Source organism: Hemitrygon akajei, chromosome 16 (assembly GCF_048418815.1).
Source record: "Hemitrygon akajei chromosome 16, sHemAka1.3, whole genome shotgun sequence".
Classification (NCBI taxonomy): Eukaryota; Metazoa; Chordata; class Chondrichthyes; order Myliobatiformes; family Dasyatidae; genus Hemitrygon; species Hemitrygon akajei.
Genome location: NC_133139.1, coordinates 64,397,378 through 64,414,532, shown reverse-complemented (window position 1 = coordinate 64,414,532; position 17,155 = coordinate 64,397,378). Strand labels below are relative to the sequence as shown.

Here is a 17,155-nt window from a genome sequence, read left to right as displayed (position 1 = left end):
CTTTGAGTTGAAAACCAGCACAGGTGTTGCTTGGTGACTGAATTCTTCCAGCAAATTGTTCGGTGGCCTGAATTAAGTTAATAACTTCAATCACCACTACTCTAAACTGGTTCTATGTCCTGCAGACTCATTTTCAAGGATACTTTACAACTCATTCTCAGTACTTTTTATTTGCACAGTTTGTCTTCTTTTGCATGTTGGTTATTTGTCAGTCTTTGTCAGTTTATGTATAATTTTTCATAAACATCTATTATATTTCTTTTTTTCCTGTTAATATCTGTAAGAAAATAAATCTCAAGGTAGTATATCATAGTATATGTATTTTGATAAAAAATTTACTTTGAACTTTTGATGTTCTATAACTTTGTAACTCTGTGAAAAACATAGAAGAGTACGACCCAGGAACAGGCCCTTGGGTCCAGATGTCTACACTGAGGATGAAGACAGATTAAATTAATCCATTTCACCTGCACATGATCTAGATTCATCCATCCCTGCATTTTCATGTGCTTGTCTAAATGCCCGTGAACTCCTCTATTGTACCTGCTTCCAGCACCAGCCCTGGTAGTGCATTTCAGGCATCCACCACTCCCCGTGTGAAGAACTTACTTACACATCTCCTGCTAACTTTCCCCTTCTCGCCTTATAGCTATGTCCTCTAGTATTTGGCATTTCTATCTTTGGATTCTGTCTGTCTACTCTATCTATGGCTCTCTTAAATTTATAAACTTCAGTTAGGATGTATCTGAGTGAATAGAGATCTTCCTGATTGAAGTCTTAACTGATCAAAAGGGACCTAGACAAGGTGAAATCAGCTGGATATTTTACCCCAGAGAAGGGGTGCTAAAAACAAGGGAGTGTAGGTTCAAGATCAGAGAAGAGAGATTTAAATGGGACATCAGTGAAACTCCATACAAAGGGTGGTATGTATTTGGAATGAGCTACCAGAAATGATAGCTGAGGCAGGCACATAAGACGATAAAAACATAAGATGTAGGAGCACAATTAAGCCACTTGGTTCATCAAATCTGCTCTGCCATTTGATCTTTGCTGATCCATTTACACCAGTCTCCTGCCTTCTCCTCATATCCCTTCATGCCCAGACTAATCAAGAATCTATCAACCTTTGCTTTAAATATACCCAATGACTTGGCCTCCACAGCCACCTGTGGCAATGAATTCCACAGATTCACCACCCTCTGGCTAAAGAAATTCCTCCTCATCTCCATTCTGAAAGGACGATCTCTATACTGAGGTTGTGTCCTCTGGTCTTAGACACCCCCACCATAGGAAACATCCTCTCCACATCCACTCTAAAAAGACCGTTCAATATTCAATAGGTTTCAATTAGGTCACCCCTCATTCTTCTGAATTCCAGTGAGTAAAGGCCCAGAGCCATCAAATGCTCCTTCTATGATAAGCCTTTCAATCCTGGAATTGCTTTTGTGAACCACCATTGAACCGTCTCCAATGTTACACATCTTTTTTTAGATAAGGGGCTCAAAACTACTCACAATACTCCAAGTGAGACCTCACCAGTGCCTTATAAAGCCTCAACACTACATCCTTGTTTTCATATGCTAGTTGTCCTGAAATTAACATTGCATTCCCCTTCCTCACCACACATTCAACTTGCAAGTTAACCTTCAGCAACAATGAAAAGCCATTTAGATAAGTATGTGGTTAGGACAGGTTTAGAGGGATACGGGCAGGTGGAACTCGATTGCTGGGCACGCTTGCAAGTCGGCATGGACGATTTCAGAATCAGAATCAGGTTTATTATCACTGATTTAAATGACATGAAATTTGCTGTGGGAGCAATACAGAGTAAAGTCACAAAATTACTATAAAATACAAGAATAATGGGAAGAATATCCTTACAGGCAGTGGAAGGAATTGAACCCAGGTCACCTGCACTGTAAAATGTTGTGCTAACCATTACGTTACCATGCCACACATTTATGGGTTCATGGTCAGTTTAGAGATCATATGGTGGAGGGGGAAAAGCTATTTCTGAATCATTAAGTGGGTGTACCTACACCTCAGGGGCTGCAGCGGTTCAAGAAGGCAGCTCATCACCACCTTCTCAAGGGCAACTAAGGATGGGCAATAAAAGCTGGCTTAGCAGGTGAAGCCCACATTCTGCAGATGAATAATTTTTTTTCAGGCTCCTATACCTCCTCCCTGATGGCAGTACTAAGAATATGGAATGTCTCAGTTGGTAAGGGTCCTTAGTGAAAGATGCCACCTTCTTGGGCATCTTGAAGATGTCCTCAACGGTGGGGAGAGTTCCTCCAGCATTGTGTGTGTTGCTCTGAGGTAAAGCAGTCATCCCTCAATCTTGTTTTAGGAAATGTTCTGGTGATTCTATGGCAGCTTGACCTGAAAGTATTTGTCCTGACCAACGCCTACCTTTGGGCCAGAAGCCCTACTGTAGAGCAGGCTGTGATTAAGCCATCCATCTTGCACCTACAGTGAACAGGCAGTGTCGTTGGTTTAGCTGCCGAGCAAGGGTAAATTGCTTGAAAAGGGCAACTCCGACCAATGAGTAGCTGATGTTTACCAAAGTCGTTTATGTCCAGATCAGTCTGGCTAAATTTTACATCAGAGAGAGTGAGAGAGGAGGATAATGCCCCCATGAGATGATTGGGGGGGGGGGGGCGTTACTTTCTTTCGCCCTAGCGAGCCAACGTGCCTATATCTCAGCTCTTTCATTTGAGGATTTCATACGAGGGCGGTTAATGCGTTCGCAGGAAATCCCTGTGGGAGGCAGCGTTGCGTTAACAAGAAGCCGTGTTACACAAGGGTGTTGTTTCTCTTTTTTCATTCAGCTTCATTCTCCAAGAAATGTGGGGCTAAAATATTCCTCCAGATTTATTCCAAAATGTGTGCGTGTGAGAGAGAGAGAGGTGATCTAATTAGCTCGGCATTTTCTATCTATACTTATATTTTCACTTCAGTTTTGAATTCATTGTCCGTGTGTTTATGTCTTACTAGTGTTCAGAACTCATTCCCCTCCCCCTTCTTCAGTCCCTAACTCCCTCTCTTTCCTCCTCCGGTCTTTTGGCTTCTTGCCCGGATTTTCTTTGTGTGTGTGTGTGTGTGTGTGTGTGTGTGTGTGTGTGTGTGTGTGTGTGTGTGTGTGTGTGTGTGTGTGTGTGTGTGTGTGTGTGTGTGTGAGAAAGAGAGAGGGAGAGAAGATAATCTTAAACGTGACTAGGCAGTTAAGAGGCTGTTATGTAACCATCGACCTACTAACACATATCCCCATAATCCCTGCCAATGAGGAAGGCTAAGGTACAATAACACTAGACAGAACATAGATGATAGCCACAAAGAGACACAAGCCGCTCCAGGATCTACACTGCCAAGAATCACAGGGAAACGAAAAGCTCCGCACAATATACTTAGAAATGTGTATATATAATACTTAGACACAAAAAGCCATTTACAACTTGGATGCTTTGAAGTAATTCTTATCTTAAGGTACAGTAACGAATCTCAGCGTTGTCTATAATCTCTCTCGCTCTATCTCTCTCTTCCCTCCCCACCTCTCTCATTCTTACTCTGTGTGTGTGTGTGTGTGTGTGTGTATGTGTGTTTTATATTGGCAGGCTTGGCAAATCTTCACCCGGTACTAGCAAATCTGTCTATTTCCGCGCGGAGCTGCCAGTGTGATGTGTATGTCTGTAACTCTACATGTTGATTTAATTAACTGCCCTTGCCCTTGAGTGAGTAACCGCGGTGTGTTGGTGTGGATGGGTGAAGGTGGGTGGCAGTGCTGGGTTTAGGGTATTTATAAGTCTAATAATTTACAAAATGCACACGGACAAATTTAAGGGAGCAGATATTCCCTAAAATATCATAATTAATTGTAATATAAATTCAATTTAGCAAATTTGCTTGAAAGATATTCAATTTTTGTAATCAAACACAATTAGAGTACTGGAAGAATAAGGGGTTTTATTGGTGCGCTTTGACGCGACAGGAAGATTGGGCTATCTTGTTCGTTCTATTATTAAACTTTGGTTGGCTATTAAGCAGATATAAATTTAACAAGCCGGCTGCGTGGGAGTAGCTTCTAAAAATGAATGCTGCCTCTTAGAGTGCTACTTTGATCCTATTAACCGTTCCCGAGTATTGATTTCTTACTGAATTGCATTGTATCATTTATCTCAATGTCAAGGAACCTGCCACTTCTGCGGAGATCCCTTGATCCTTGGTGGGGAGGTTGGAACTGGATGGCGGGGGTAGGGGATTTATATATGGATGATAATATGGCTGTTTGCAATGTATTTATTGGGAAGGGGTGTTTGGATAAGGATAAACCTATGATTGCCAAAATTAGTTATTCATTAACAGAGTCGAGTGGAGAGAGCGAAACTCATAAAATAAAAAAGAACAAAGATAGTACCTTTATTACTGGAAATCAGTTTCAACAAACCATTTGCTTCCTAGACTATCTTTTTTAGAACGCATTACAATTTCCTGTCGTCATTAGTGTTTGCAGTCGTTAACCTTCCTTATGTGGCTTTAGCGAGGAACATTAAATAAAAAAGTAACGATTAAACAGGCAGAAAACAAAAGCGTCGCGAGAGAAATTAATTGAACCAGTAATTAAATATAGCGGGGTAGGCAGGTAAAGCTGAATAAAGAGGCGATTCTAAACAATTAGAAATGGATTGATTTGAAGCACTGTCAAGAGCCAGGTTCAATGTGCACTACTCAGTGACCACTTTATTAGGTGTATCTGTACTGAGTGGGTATACGTTCGTGGTCTTCCGCTGCTGTAGCTCCTGTCCTCTTTAACGTTCCAGCCTGTTGTGCCTTCAGAGATGCTCTTCTGCACACCACTGTGGTTGTTTGGGGTACTGCGCCTTCCTGTCAGCCTGAACCAGTCTGGCCATTCTCCTCTGGCCTCTCTCATTAACGAGGCGTTTTCACCCTCAGACCTGCCGCTCACTGGATGGTTTTTTCCCACACCATTCCCTGTAAACTCTAGAGACTGCCGTGCATGAAAATCCCAGGAGATCAGCAGTTTCTGAGATACTCAAACCACCCCGTCTGACACCAACAAGCATTCCATGGCCACATTCTTCCCCCATCCTGATGTTTGGTCTGAACGACAACTGAACCTCTTGACCGTGTCTGCATGCTTTTATGCATTGAGTTGCTACCACGTGATTGGCCATTTAGATATTTGCATTAATGAGCAGGTGGTCAAGTGTACCTAATAAAGTGGTCTCTGAGTGTATAAAAGACTAATAAAACTTTGGAATAAGTTTCCATTATTTAAGAGGGTTAGAAGTTTTTTTAATATTGAAAAGAACAGAAGTGTTTGAACAGAGCCACTTTCATCCACAGGCATACAAAAGTGTTCCATTACTAATGATGCAAAGCTACTATATGTTATAAGCTCTTGTGTGACTGATTACCACTGGGCAGGAAGACACAATGTGTTTTGAGATTCAACTGAAAGCTCAGAAAGTTTGTTACCAATTCTGACAGCAAGTTCTGATCAACTCCAGCAGAACTGGAACTGGTTTATTATTGTCACAGGTACTGAGATACAGTGCAGAACTTGTACACCATGGATCATTTCAGCACTTTGAGAAGGGAATTGCAATGGCACAGTACAGGTACAGATGAAGTGCAGACAGGCAATAATGCAAGGACCGCGATGAGTTTCAGCAGCCTGTTATGCTGCTGCAATGACAGTCCTCCATCTCTAGTGGTGTTCAGGGCTTCCTTCATCATCAGTTTTCACTACTGTCATTCATTCTGGATCCAGATGGAGACTCAGGAATACTATCATACTCAGATGCAGCAGGATTCTTCATTGCTGTTTCCGTTCCATAGTAGTTCTGTTTTACCAGTCAGGATTGTAGCCCTGAGCTGAACTCCAGAAATTAGTGGAACGGTGGACCACTCTTAGTCTGGCCTCTGCCCTTTGACTGTCTTGGCATGGGTGACCCTACCAAGAGCCAAAGCATAAGGCCCTGACTCCAGTCAACATAGCTGGCTGGGTCATTGAGGCATGCAAGCCTCCAAGCCCTAGGGCAAGTTTGCAGTCCTCCTGAAGGATTACATTGTGAGGTCATGAGGTAACCTTCAACATGTAAGAGATTTGTTCAATAGTCCTTTAGAAGTTGTCCATGAGCTTGGTAGAGCATGTTTGGTAGGGTGCTCCCTGAGGGACAATTCGGCCAGAACAGCAGAAGACGGCGGAAAGAATCTGTGTTCGTCTAAGAGGCAGAATGGACATTATTTTAAAAGCTGCATCCAAAAGATGATACTGTCAACAATGTTCTCTCTGATGGTTAGAGGAATGGGGGGGGGGGGGGGGTGGGGAGGAGGGATCTCATTTAAACCTAGACAGAGTGGATGTAGACAGGATGCTTCTTATAGTGGTGGACTCTAGGTCCGGAGGGTACTGCCTCAGAAAAGAAGGACACCCCTTAAGAACAGGGATGAGGAGGAATTTCTTTAGCCAGGTGGTGGTGGATTTGTGGAATTCATTGCACAAGCCATTGTGGAGGTCAAGCCATTGGGTATAATTAAAGCGGAGGTTGATAGGTTTTTGATTAATAAGGATGTCAAAGGTTACGGGAGAAGGCAGGAGAATGAGGTTGGGAGGGATAATAAAACAGTCATGATGGAATGGCAGAGCAGACTCGATGGGCCAAATGGCCTAATTCTGCACCTTTTTTTATGGCCTTATGGCCTAATCAGTACTACTCTGGTGAACAAAGGGGGGGGTGATCAATTCTGCACAAGATATAAACATCATTTTAAAAGACACTTCGTGGATGGGAAAGGCTTGGAAGGATATGGACCAAGGACGGGCAAATGTGACTACCTTAGATGGTCATCTTGGTCGTTGCAGATTAGTTGGGCCAAGGGACCTATTTCTGTGCAGCTAATTGGACAAAAACTCAAGAGATTCTGCAGATTCTAGAAATCCAGAGTAAAACATACTAAATGTTGGAGGAACTCAGCAGGTCAAGCAGAATCTATGGAAGTGAATTAAGCATCAGTGTTTCAGATTGAGACCCTACATCAGGACTCATTCCAGGACCCTTCATCAGGACACTCAGCCCAAATCGTCGACTGTTGATTCCTTTCCATAGGTGCTGCCTGGCCAGTTGGGTGCCTCCAGCATTTTGTGTTTGTTACAGCTAATTGTACAATCCCCATTTGTTGGTAAGGCTGGCATCCAATGATGTAAGCCACACTTAGATCTAGAACTTCTGTTGACTCCTTGAATGGGGGCAAGGACCCAGCTAATCTCAATGGTGCCATTAGCTCTCATCTTGCAATGGATCAGGCCACAGAATCTTGCTCTAACTGGCCTTGGCATAGACTTAAAGACTCGACCATTTTTGGGAAATCCCAAGTTATGAGAAGAAGTATCCAAATCAGATTTCTGACGTTATACTAACCACGTTTAGCTCTTGTTTCGCAGACAGTGGTCTTGTTCCTCTTATTTTCAAGATGTGATCTATTTTGATCCTCTTACTCACTGAAAGTAATTACAACACCATATGTTCCCTGGATTCCCGAACCTCTAGAGCTATGCAAATTCCAATTTTACGTTCTGTGAATAGCACTGGCTAGAAATGCATCTACTATTGAGAGAAACTGCGTCAACTATTGAGAAAGAAATAGAATTAGTTTGGCCACCCTGTGGACTCCAGTCAGAGAGCTGCCAGGGAAGCTGGAACAGGCTAGGGTTCGGGGTCTGGTGGGGGGCGGGGACAAAGGGAATGGTGGTGGTGGAAGAAAAGCGCACCGGTAGATCTGCTGTCTCACAGCTTCAGAAACCCCAGTTCAATCTACACCTCTGCTGCCGTCTACACGGAGCTTCTGCATTCTCCCTGAGACCACACAGAGTTCCCCTGGCTGCTTCAGTTTGCCCCCACATTCTATTGCAGGTTAATCAGCCACTATAAGTGGACAGCAGCCTGGAGTTGAGTGGTAAGATCAGTGAGGAGTTGGTGGGAAGATCAGGAGAACAAAAGCAGGATTGGTATAAGTAGTTGACAACTGGTGCTGAGAGTGGGCTTAAGGACCAGTCTGAGTGATGTAAAACAAAAGGAATGGACTGTAGTGATAAACACAACAAATTCTGCAAATCCTGGTAATCTTGACTAACACACACAAAATGCTGGAGGGACTCAACAGGTCAGGCAGAAGCTTTAGAGAGAAATACAGTCCATGTTCTGGGCTGAGACATCTCATCAGGACTGGAAAGGAATGGGGAAGAAGCCAGAATAAGCTGGATGGTGATATGCGAAGAAGGGTGAGAGCAAAGGTGGCTTGGTGGGGGAGGAAATTAAGTAAGAAGCTGGGTGGTGATAGGTGGAAGAGGTAAAGGGCTGCAGAAGAAGGAATCTGATAGGAGAGGAAAGTAGACTGCAGGAGAAAGAGAAGAAGGAAGGGCACCAGAAGGAGGTTATGGTCAGGCGAGAAGTAAAGGAATAAGAGAGGAGCAAGAAAGGGATAAGAGGAGAGCTAGATGGGGGATGTGAAAGAGAGAGAAGGTGTACAATTTCTAACACAGTAACTTCTCCCAGCCCTTCCCTTTTTCCATTCCCCATTCTGGCACCCCCGTTACTCTTCCCTTCTCCTCAACTGCCCATTACCTCCCTCTTCCTTCAGGTTCTTCCTTGATCCTCTTCCATCAGGTGCGTTCCTTGTCAGTCCCTTACCTCTTCCACCTACCACCTTCCAGTTTCTCAATACATAAACCCTACCCCACCCACGCAGCCTCTTGAGCTGTCAGAAGGAGCTGCCCTTTCCTGGTGAGATTCACAGCTTGGCACTGGGGAAGATGATGAAATAGATCTGACAGTTGTGTAATCCATTAGAGGAACCTCAACTTCCTGAATTCCATAAAGCACCAATGGATGAAATGAAATTAATAAGGATCTATTATTTGCAGTGGGGGAGGTGGGTGGTGAACAATAAAGACAGTTACTCAGTTTACAATGTGCCCAGTGACACTCAGTATCAGCTCACAGTGTTCGATGTGGACAGTCACACAGAGCATTAGTTCACAGTGTACGATGAGGACATTACACTGTGTATCACTTTACAGTGTACAATGTGGACAGTCACACTGAGTATCAGTTCACAGTGTACGATGTGGACAGTCACACTGAGTATCAGTTCACAGTGTACGATGTGGACAGTCACACTGAGTATCAGTTCACAGTGTACGATGTGGACAGTCACACTGAGTATCAGCTCACAGTGTTCGATGTGGACAGTCACACTGAGTATCAGTTCACAGTGTACGATGTGAACAGTCACACTGAGTATCAGCTCACAGTGTTCGATGTGGACAGTCACACAGAGCATTAGTTCACAGTGTACGATGAGGACATTACACTGTGTATCACTTTACAGTGTACAATGTGGACAGTCACACTGAGTATCAGCTCACAGTGTTCGATGTGGACAGTCACACAGAGCATTAGTTCACAGTGTACGATGAGGACATTACACTGTGTATCACTTTACAGTGTACAATGTGGACAGTCACACTGAGTATCAGTTCACAGTGTACGATGTGGACAGTTACACTGAGTTCCAGTTCAGAGTGTACGATGTGGACAGTTAATGTGATTGTAAGTTCAGAGTGTACAATGTGGAATGTTACCCTGAGTATCGTTCACACTATTCGATGTGGACAGTTACACTAAGTTTAAGTTCACAGTGTACGATGTGGACAGTTACACTGAGTTCCAGTTCACAGTGTACGATGTGGACAGTTACACTAAGTTTAAGTTCACAGTGTACGATGTGGACAGTTACACTGAGTGTAAGTTCACAGTGTACGATGTGGACAGTTACACTAAGTTTAAGTTCACAGTGTACGATGTGGACAGTTACACTAAGTTTAAGTTCACAGTGTACGATGTGGACAGTTACACTAAGTTTAAGTTCACAGTGTACGATGTGGACAGTTACACTGAGTGTAAGTTCACAGTGTACGATGTGGACAGTTACACTGAGTGTAAGTTCACAGTGTACGATGTGAACAGTTACGGTGAGTGCCAGTTCACAGTGTACGATGTGGACAGGTATTCTGAGTATAAGTTAAGAGTGTACCATGTGAACTGTCACACTGAATATCAGTTCACAGTGTACGATGTGGACAGTCACACTGAATATCAGTTCACAGTGTACGATGTGGACAGTTACACTGAGTATCAGTTCACAGTGTACGATGTGGACAGTCACACTGAATATCAGTTCACAGTGTACGATGTGGACAGTCAGACTGAATATCAGTTCACAGTGTACGATGTGGACAGTCACACTGAATATCAGTTCACAGTGTACAATGTGGACAGTCACACTGAATATCAGTTCACAGTGTACGATGTGGACAGTCAGACTGAATATCAGTGCACTGTGTACGATGTGAACAGGTATTCTGAGTATAAGTTAAGAGTGTACCATGTGAACTGTCACACTGAATATCAGTTCACAGTGTACGATGTGGACAGTTGCTCTGATTATCAGTTTACAGTGTTCAATGTGGACAGTCAGACTGAATATCAGCTCACAGTGTTCGATGTGGACAGTCACACTGAGTATCAGTTCACAGTGTACGATGTGAACAGTCACACTGAGTATCAGCTCACAGTGTTCGATGTGGACAGTCACACAGAGCATTAGTTCACAGTGTACGATGAGGACATTACACTGTGTATCACTTTACAGTGTACAATGTGGACAGTCACACTGAGTATCAGCTCACAGTGTTCGATGTGGACAGTCACACAGAGCATTAGTTCACAGTGTACGATGAGGACATTACACTGTGTATCACTTTACAGTGTACAATGTGGACAGTCACACTGAGTATCAGTTCACAGTGTACGATGTGGACAGTTACACTGAGTTCCAGTTCAGAGTGTACGATGTGGACAGTTAATGTGATTGTAAGTTCAGAGTGTACAATGTGGAATGTTACCCTGAGTATCGTTCACACTATTCGATGTGGACAGTTACACTAAGTTTAAGTTCACAGTGTACGATGTGGACAGTTACACTGAGTTCCAGTTCACAGTGTACGATGTGGACAGTTACACTAAGTTTAAGTTCACAGTGTACGATGTGGACAGTTACACTAAGTTTAAGTTCACAGTGTACGATGTGGACAGTTACACTAAGTTTAAGTTCACAGTGTACGATGTGGACAGTTACACTAAGTTTAAGTTCACAGTGTACGATGTGGACAGTTACACTGAGTGTAAGTTCACAGTGTACGATGTGGACAGTTACACTGAGTGTAAGTTCACAGTGTACGATGTGAACAGTTACGGTGAGTGCCAGTTCACAGTGTACGATGTGGACAGGTATTCTGAGTATAAGTTAAGAGTGTACCATGTGAACTGTCACACTGAATATCAGTTCACAGTGTACGATGTGGACAGTCACACTGAATATCAGTTCACAGTGTACGATGTGGACAGTTACACTGAGTATCAGTTCACAGTGTACGATGTGGACAGTCACACTGAATATCAGTTCACAGTGTACGATGTGGACAGTCAGACTGAATATCAGTTCACAGTGTACGATGTGGACAGTCACACTGAATATCAGTTCACAGTGTACGATGTGGACAGTCACACTGAATATCAGTTCACAGTGTACGATGTGGACAGTCAGACTGAATATCAGTGCACTGTGTACGATGTGAACAGGTATTCTGAGTATAAGTTAAGAGTGTACCATGTGAACTGTCACACTGAATATCAGTTCACAGTGTACGATGTGGACAGTTGCTCTGAATATCAGTTCACAGTGTACGATGTGTACAGTTACACAGAGTGTAATTTCACAATAAACAATGTGGACAGTTACACTGAATATCAGTTCACAGTGTACGATGTGGACAGTCACACTGAATATCAGTTCACAGTGTACGATGTGGACAGTCAGACTGAATATCAGTGCACTGTGTACGATGTGAACAGGTATTCTGAGTATAAGTTAAGAGTGTACCATGTGAACTGTCACACTGAATATCAGTTCACAGTGTACGATGTGGACAGTTGCTCTGATTATCAGTTTACAGTGTTCAATGTGGACAGTCAGACTGAATATCAGTTCACAGTGTACGATGTGGACAGTCACACTGAATATCAGTTCACAGTGTACGATGTGTACAGTTACACAGAGTGTAATTTCACAATAAACAATGTGGACAGTTACACTGAATATCAGTTCACAGTGTACGATGTGGACAGTTACACAGAGTGTAATTTCACAATAAACAATGTGGACAGTTACACTGAATATCAGTTCACAGTGTACGATGTGGACAGTTACACAGAGTGTAATTTCACAATAAACAATGTGGACAGTTACACTGAATATCAGTTCACAGTGTACGATGTGGACAGTTACACAGAGTGTAATTTCACAATAAACAATGTGGACAGTTACACTGAATATCAGTTCACAGTGTACGATGTGGACAGTCACACTGAATATCAGTTCACAGTGTACGATGTGGACAGTTACACAGAGTATAATTTCACAATAATCAATGTGGACAGTCACACTGAATATCAGTTCACAGTGTAATTTCACAGTGTACGATCTTCTGCTGCGTAATGATGTTCACTGGCTGAGCACAGGCCGTGTGATGGAGAGGGTGTGTGACCTGCACAATGAGCTTGTGTCATTTTTATCCAGCCTGCACAGCCAAAAAGCCCAAGGACTTAAGAGGTTTTTAAGTGACAACAAGGTGATGCCACATGTTCTTCTTTTGTGTGACATCATGTCTCATCTAATTCAACTTAATCTGCAATTACAAGGCAACAGCCACACTGTTGAGGACGTGTACGAGGCGATTGAAGCTTTCCAGTCAAAGCTGAATCTTTTGGAGAGAGACATTCACGGATGAAAGTTGCACTTTCCACGTCTGCGGGAGCATTGCGAGAAGAACGAAAAGCGGGAGCATCCAGTGATGAAAGCTTTCGTGACGATCCTGGCAGAAAACTTCAGGGAACAATTTGAAAGCTCCCCTAAACTCTCAGGTGACATCCTCCTCTTCCTGAGACAGCCGTTCTCCGTTTTGGCTGACGGCCAGTGGACTGCAGAGGCCAAAAGGCTGGTGCCTTCCATAGATGAGGCAACTCTTCAGATGGAGGTCTTGGAAATGGGAACGTCTGATTTGCTCAAAGCAAGGACATTGGGGAGAGTGACTTTTGGATCAATGTGGCTCCCCAAGCTCAATTCAAAAACACGAGAGCTATTGCAATGCTCTTACTCACACTGTTCCCCTCCACGTACATATGTGAGTCATCATTTCCTTCAATGAACTCTATCAAGAACCAGAACAGAAACAGACTCTGCAATGCACATCTTAGCCAGTGCCTCAGGATTGCCACAACAGAATACGGAAGGATTGTCTCATCCCGTCGCTGTCACTTCTCTCACTGATTGGTGAGTGAATCAATTTATTTTTGTCCATTTGTCAATCTTATTGTGGTATAAGAATATTACAACAACAATAATACTGATAATTTCATTTATAGCTACACTTCATACTTCAAATGCTACATAGCTGAATTAAAAAGAACAAATAGATTAAATGAGAGAACAGAAACAGTGGAAAAGACAGTAATACTAAAACTCTGTGTGGAAGAGAAGTGGTGAAGGTGTGTGTGTGTGTGTGTGTGTGTGTGTGTGTGTGTGTGTGTGTGTGTGTGTGTGTGTGTGTGTGTGTGTGTGTGTGTGTGTGTGTGTGTGTGTGTGTGTGTGTGTGAGAGAGAGAGAGAGAGTGAGTGTGTGTGTGTGTGTGTGAGAGAGAGTGAGTGTGTGTGTGTGTGTGTGTAATACACAGATGAGTTCTCAATGTGACAGTTGTGATAGCTAGTCATAATTAAATAGTTGGTTTTAGACTTATTCTGTTTCAAGAGTGCAGCACTACTACTACTACTAATAATAATAATAATAATGGTAATAGCAGCAACAACAACATCTGCCCATAAAACAACTCACTGGGGCAATGAAAAAAAAAACCCTGGACGTTTTGGCCCTTGGCTTGGCATGCTTGACATAATTTGACCTTGTGGAAAACTAATTGGGGAACCCTGGTGTACGATATGGACAGTTACTCTGATTATAAGTAAACAGTGTATGATATGGATAGTCACACAGAGTATAAATTCATAGACAGTTACACTGAGTATAAGTTCACAGTGTACGATCTGGATATTTACAGTGAGCATAGGTTGACAGTGTATGATGTGGACAGTTACACTATGATTAAGTCCATAATGTACGATGTTTACAGTCACACAGAGTATCAGTTCAAAATGTACGATGTGCGGAGTTACATTAAGCATCAGTTTACAGTGTACAGTGTGGACATTTACTCTGAGCATAAGTTCATAGTGTACCATGTGGGCAGTTAACCTGAGATAAGTTTATAGTGTACGATCTGGATATTTACGGTGAGCATAAGTTCACAGTGTATGATGTGAACAGTTACACTGAGTCAAAGTTCACAGTATATGATATGGACATTTACTCTGAGTATAAGTTCACAGTGTATGATGTGGACAGTCACACTGAGTATCAGTTCACAACGTTAGCTGTGCACAGTTACACTAATTTTCAGTTCACAGTGTACGATGTGGACAGTTATCCAGAGTATCCGTTCACGTTGTACGATGTGGACAGTTATCCTGAGTATATGTGCACGTTGTACGATGTGAGCAGTTATCCTGAGTATATGTTCACGTTGTATGATGTGGTCTGTTACACAGAGTGTAAATTCACAGAATACAACATGGACAGTCACACTAGGTATCACTTCAGACTGTACAATGTGGATGGTTACACTAAGTTGACACTCTGCGATGTGAACAGTTAAGTATCAGTTCACATTGTAGGTTTAGACAGTTACACTGAGTATAATTTCACATTGTACGATGTGGATAGCTACACTGAGGCAACATCCACACTAGATCGGATAATTTTGAAAACACCGGTTTCGCATAAAAACGATAGGCTATGTGTTTTTAAAAATATTTCTATCCACATGGAAATGGAGATTTCGGTGAATCTCCTCCTCCTGCGCATGCGCAGGGCGCATCTACCGAAAATGAGCGACATGCTTGGTGTCGAATCTTGCCGTAAAAGACAGTACGCATTTGTCCAGTTACAGACTAGAAAAACTTAAACAACGGCTCTCGCGCAGGAAGATTTAAAAGTTAAAAAAAACAAATTGCCTAAAAAACAAGTACTGAAGCGTATGGAGGCAACCGACAGGGAGTTCACGGACTGTATGACCCGGCTGACGACAAACATTGAAAAACTGACGAACTCCGTTGTATTAATAAAGCACCTTGTTAAATGTATAAAACATGTCTGCATCAGTATTACCTTGTATTTCCATATAATGTTACATTAGGCTGTTACACATCTATTGTCAGAGAAGTACTTGCATAAATAGGTAAACCACCTTCATACAAGCAAGGACAGAAAACAGGGCAAAGTGAGTACAGTATACTTATTTATTCAGTAAGTTATGGGTCAAAGTATTTGGTGAGTACATTTCTAACTCTTCTGGCTTCAGTCTCGTTGCCGTCCGTTTTGAAATTGTTAGGTTGTGTTCAAGAAAACAATGAAATAGCGCGCTGCTGTCTGACAGCGTTTTCAGATTTCTCCGGTTACCTCATCCACACTGATCTGCCCAAGCAGCGTTTTCAAAAATACCCACCCTGGAAAGCGTTTCTGAAAAGCTCCGGTTTCGGGGGACGAAAATGCCGTTTTAATGTGGACGGAGGGTAAAAACGAAGAGAAAAAGCTTCGGTTATGGATTTATCCAACATAATGTGGACGTACTCTGAGTATAAGTTCACAGTGTTAGATGTGAACAGTTACACAGATTATCTGTTCACAGTATACGATGTGGACAGTTACACTGAGTATCAGTTCACAGTGTACGATGTGGATATGTACAGTGAGTGTAAGTTCACAATGTACGATGTGGCTATTTATAGTGAGCATAAGTTAACTGTGTACGATGTGGACAGTTACGCTGAGTATAAGTTCACAGTGTACAGTCTGGATATTTATAGTGAGCATAAGTTCACAGTGTACGATGTGGCTATTTATAGTGAGCATAAGTTCACTGTGTACGATGTGGCTATTTATAGTGAGCATAAGTTAACTGTGTACGATGTGGACAGTTATGCTGAGTATAAGTTCACAGTGTACGATGTGGACAGTTACTCTGAGTATCAGTTCACAGTGTACGATGTGGACAGTTACGCTGAGTATCAGTTCACAGTGTACGATGTGGACAGTTACTCTGAGTATCAGTTCACAGTGTACGATGTGGACAGTTACGCTGAGTATCAGTTCACAGTGTACGATGTGGACAGTTACGCTGAGTATAAGTTCACAGTGTACGATGTGGACAGTTACTCTGAGTATAAGTTCACAGTGTACGATGTGGACAGTCACACTGAGTATCAGTTCACAGTGTACGATGTGGCTATTTATAGTGAGCATAAGTTCACTGTGTAGAATGTGGACAGTTACTCTGAGTATAAGTTCACAGTGTACAGTCTGGATATTTACAGTGAGCATAGGTTCACTGTGTATGTTGTGGACAGTTACACTAAGTAAGAGTTCACATTCTGCATTGTGGACAGTTACCATGAGAATCAGTTCACAATGTACGATGTGGACAGTGAAACAGGGTATAAGTTCACATTGAACGATGTGGACAGTTACCCATGAGCAACACACACAAAATGCTGGTGGAATGCAGCAGGCCACGCAGCATCTATAGGAAGAAGCACTGTCAACATTTCGGGCCAAGACCCTTCATCAGGACTAACTGAAAGAAGAGATAGTAAGAGATTTGGAAGTGGGAGGGGGAAGGGGAAATGCGAAATGATAGGAGAAGACCGGAGGGGGTGGGATGAAGCTAAAAGCTGGAAAGGTGATTGGCAAAAGGGATACTGAGCTGGAGAAGGGAAAGGATCATGGGACGGGAGGCCTAGGGAGAAAGAAAGGGGGAGGGGAGCACCAGAGGGAGATGGAGAACAGGCAGAGTGATGGTGAGAGGCAAGAAAGAGAAAAAAAGAGAAAAAGGAATAAATAAATG

General features: G+C 42.7%; 1 protein-coding gene across 2 annotated transcripts in view; it reads left to right on the top strand.

Moving 5' to 3' along the window:
- The first annotated feature begins 3,259 nt into the window (after nucleotides 1–3,259).
- The window catches only part of LOC140740124 (uncharacterized), a 30,456-nt gene continuing 16,560 nt past the window's right edge, over nucleotides 3,260–17,155 (top strand). Inside the window, exon 1 of one of the 2 annotated variants that reach the window (XM_073069049.1) lies at nucleotides 3,260–3,486. The gene's annotated coding sequence lies outside the window, so the exon portion shown is untranslated. Of the gene's footprint in view, nucleotides 3,487–13,434; nucleotides 13,474–17,155 lie in introns of those variants that run through there. The other variant, XM_073069050.1, reaches the window with a different exon arrangement.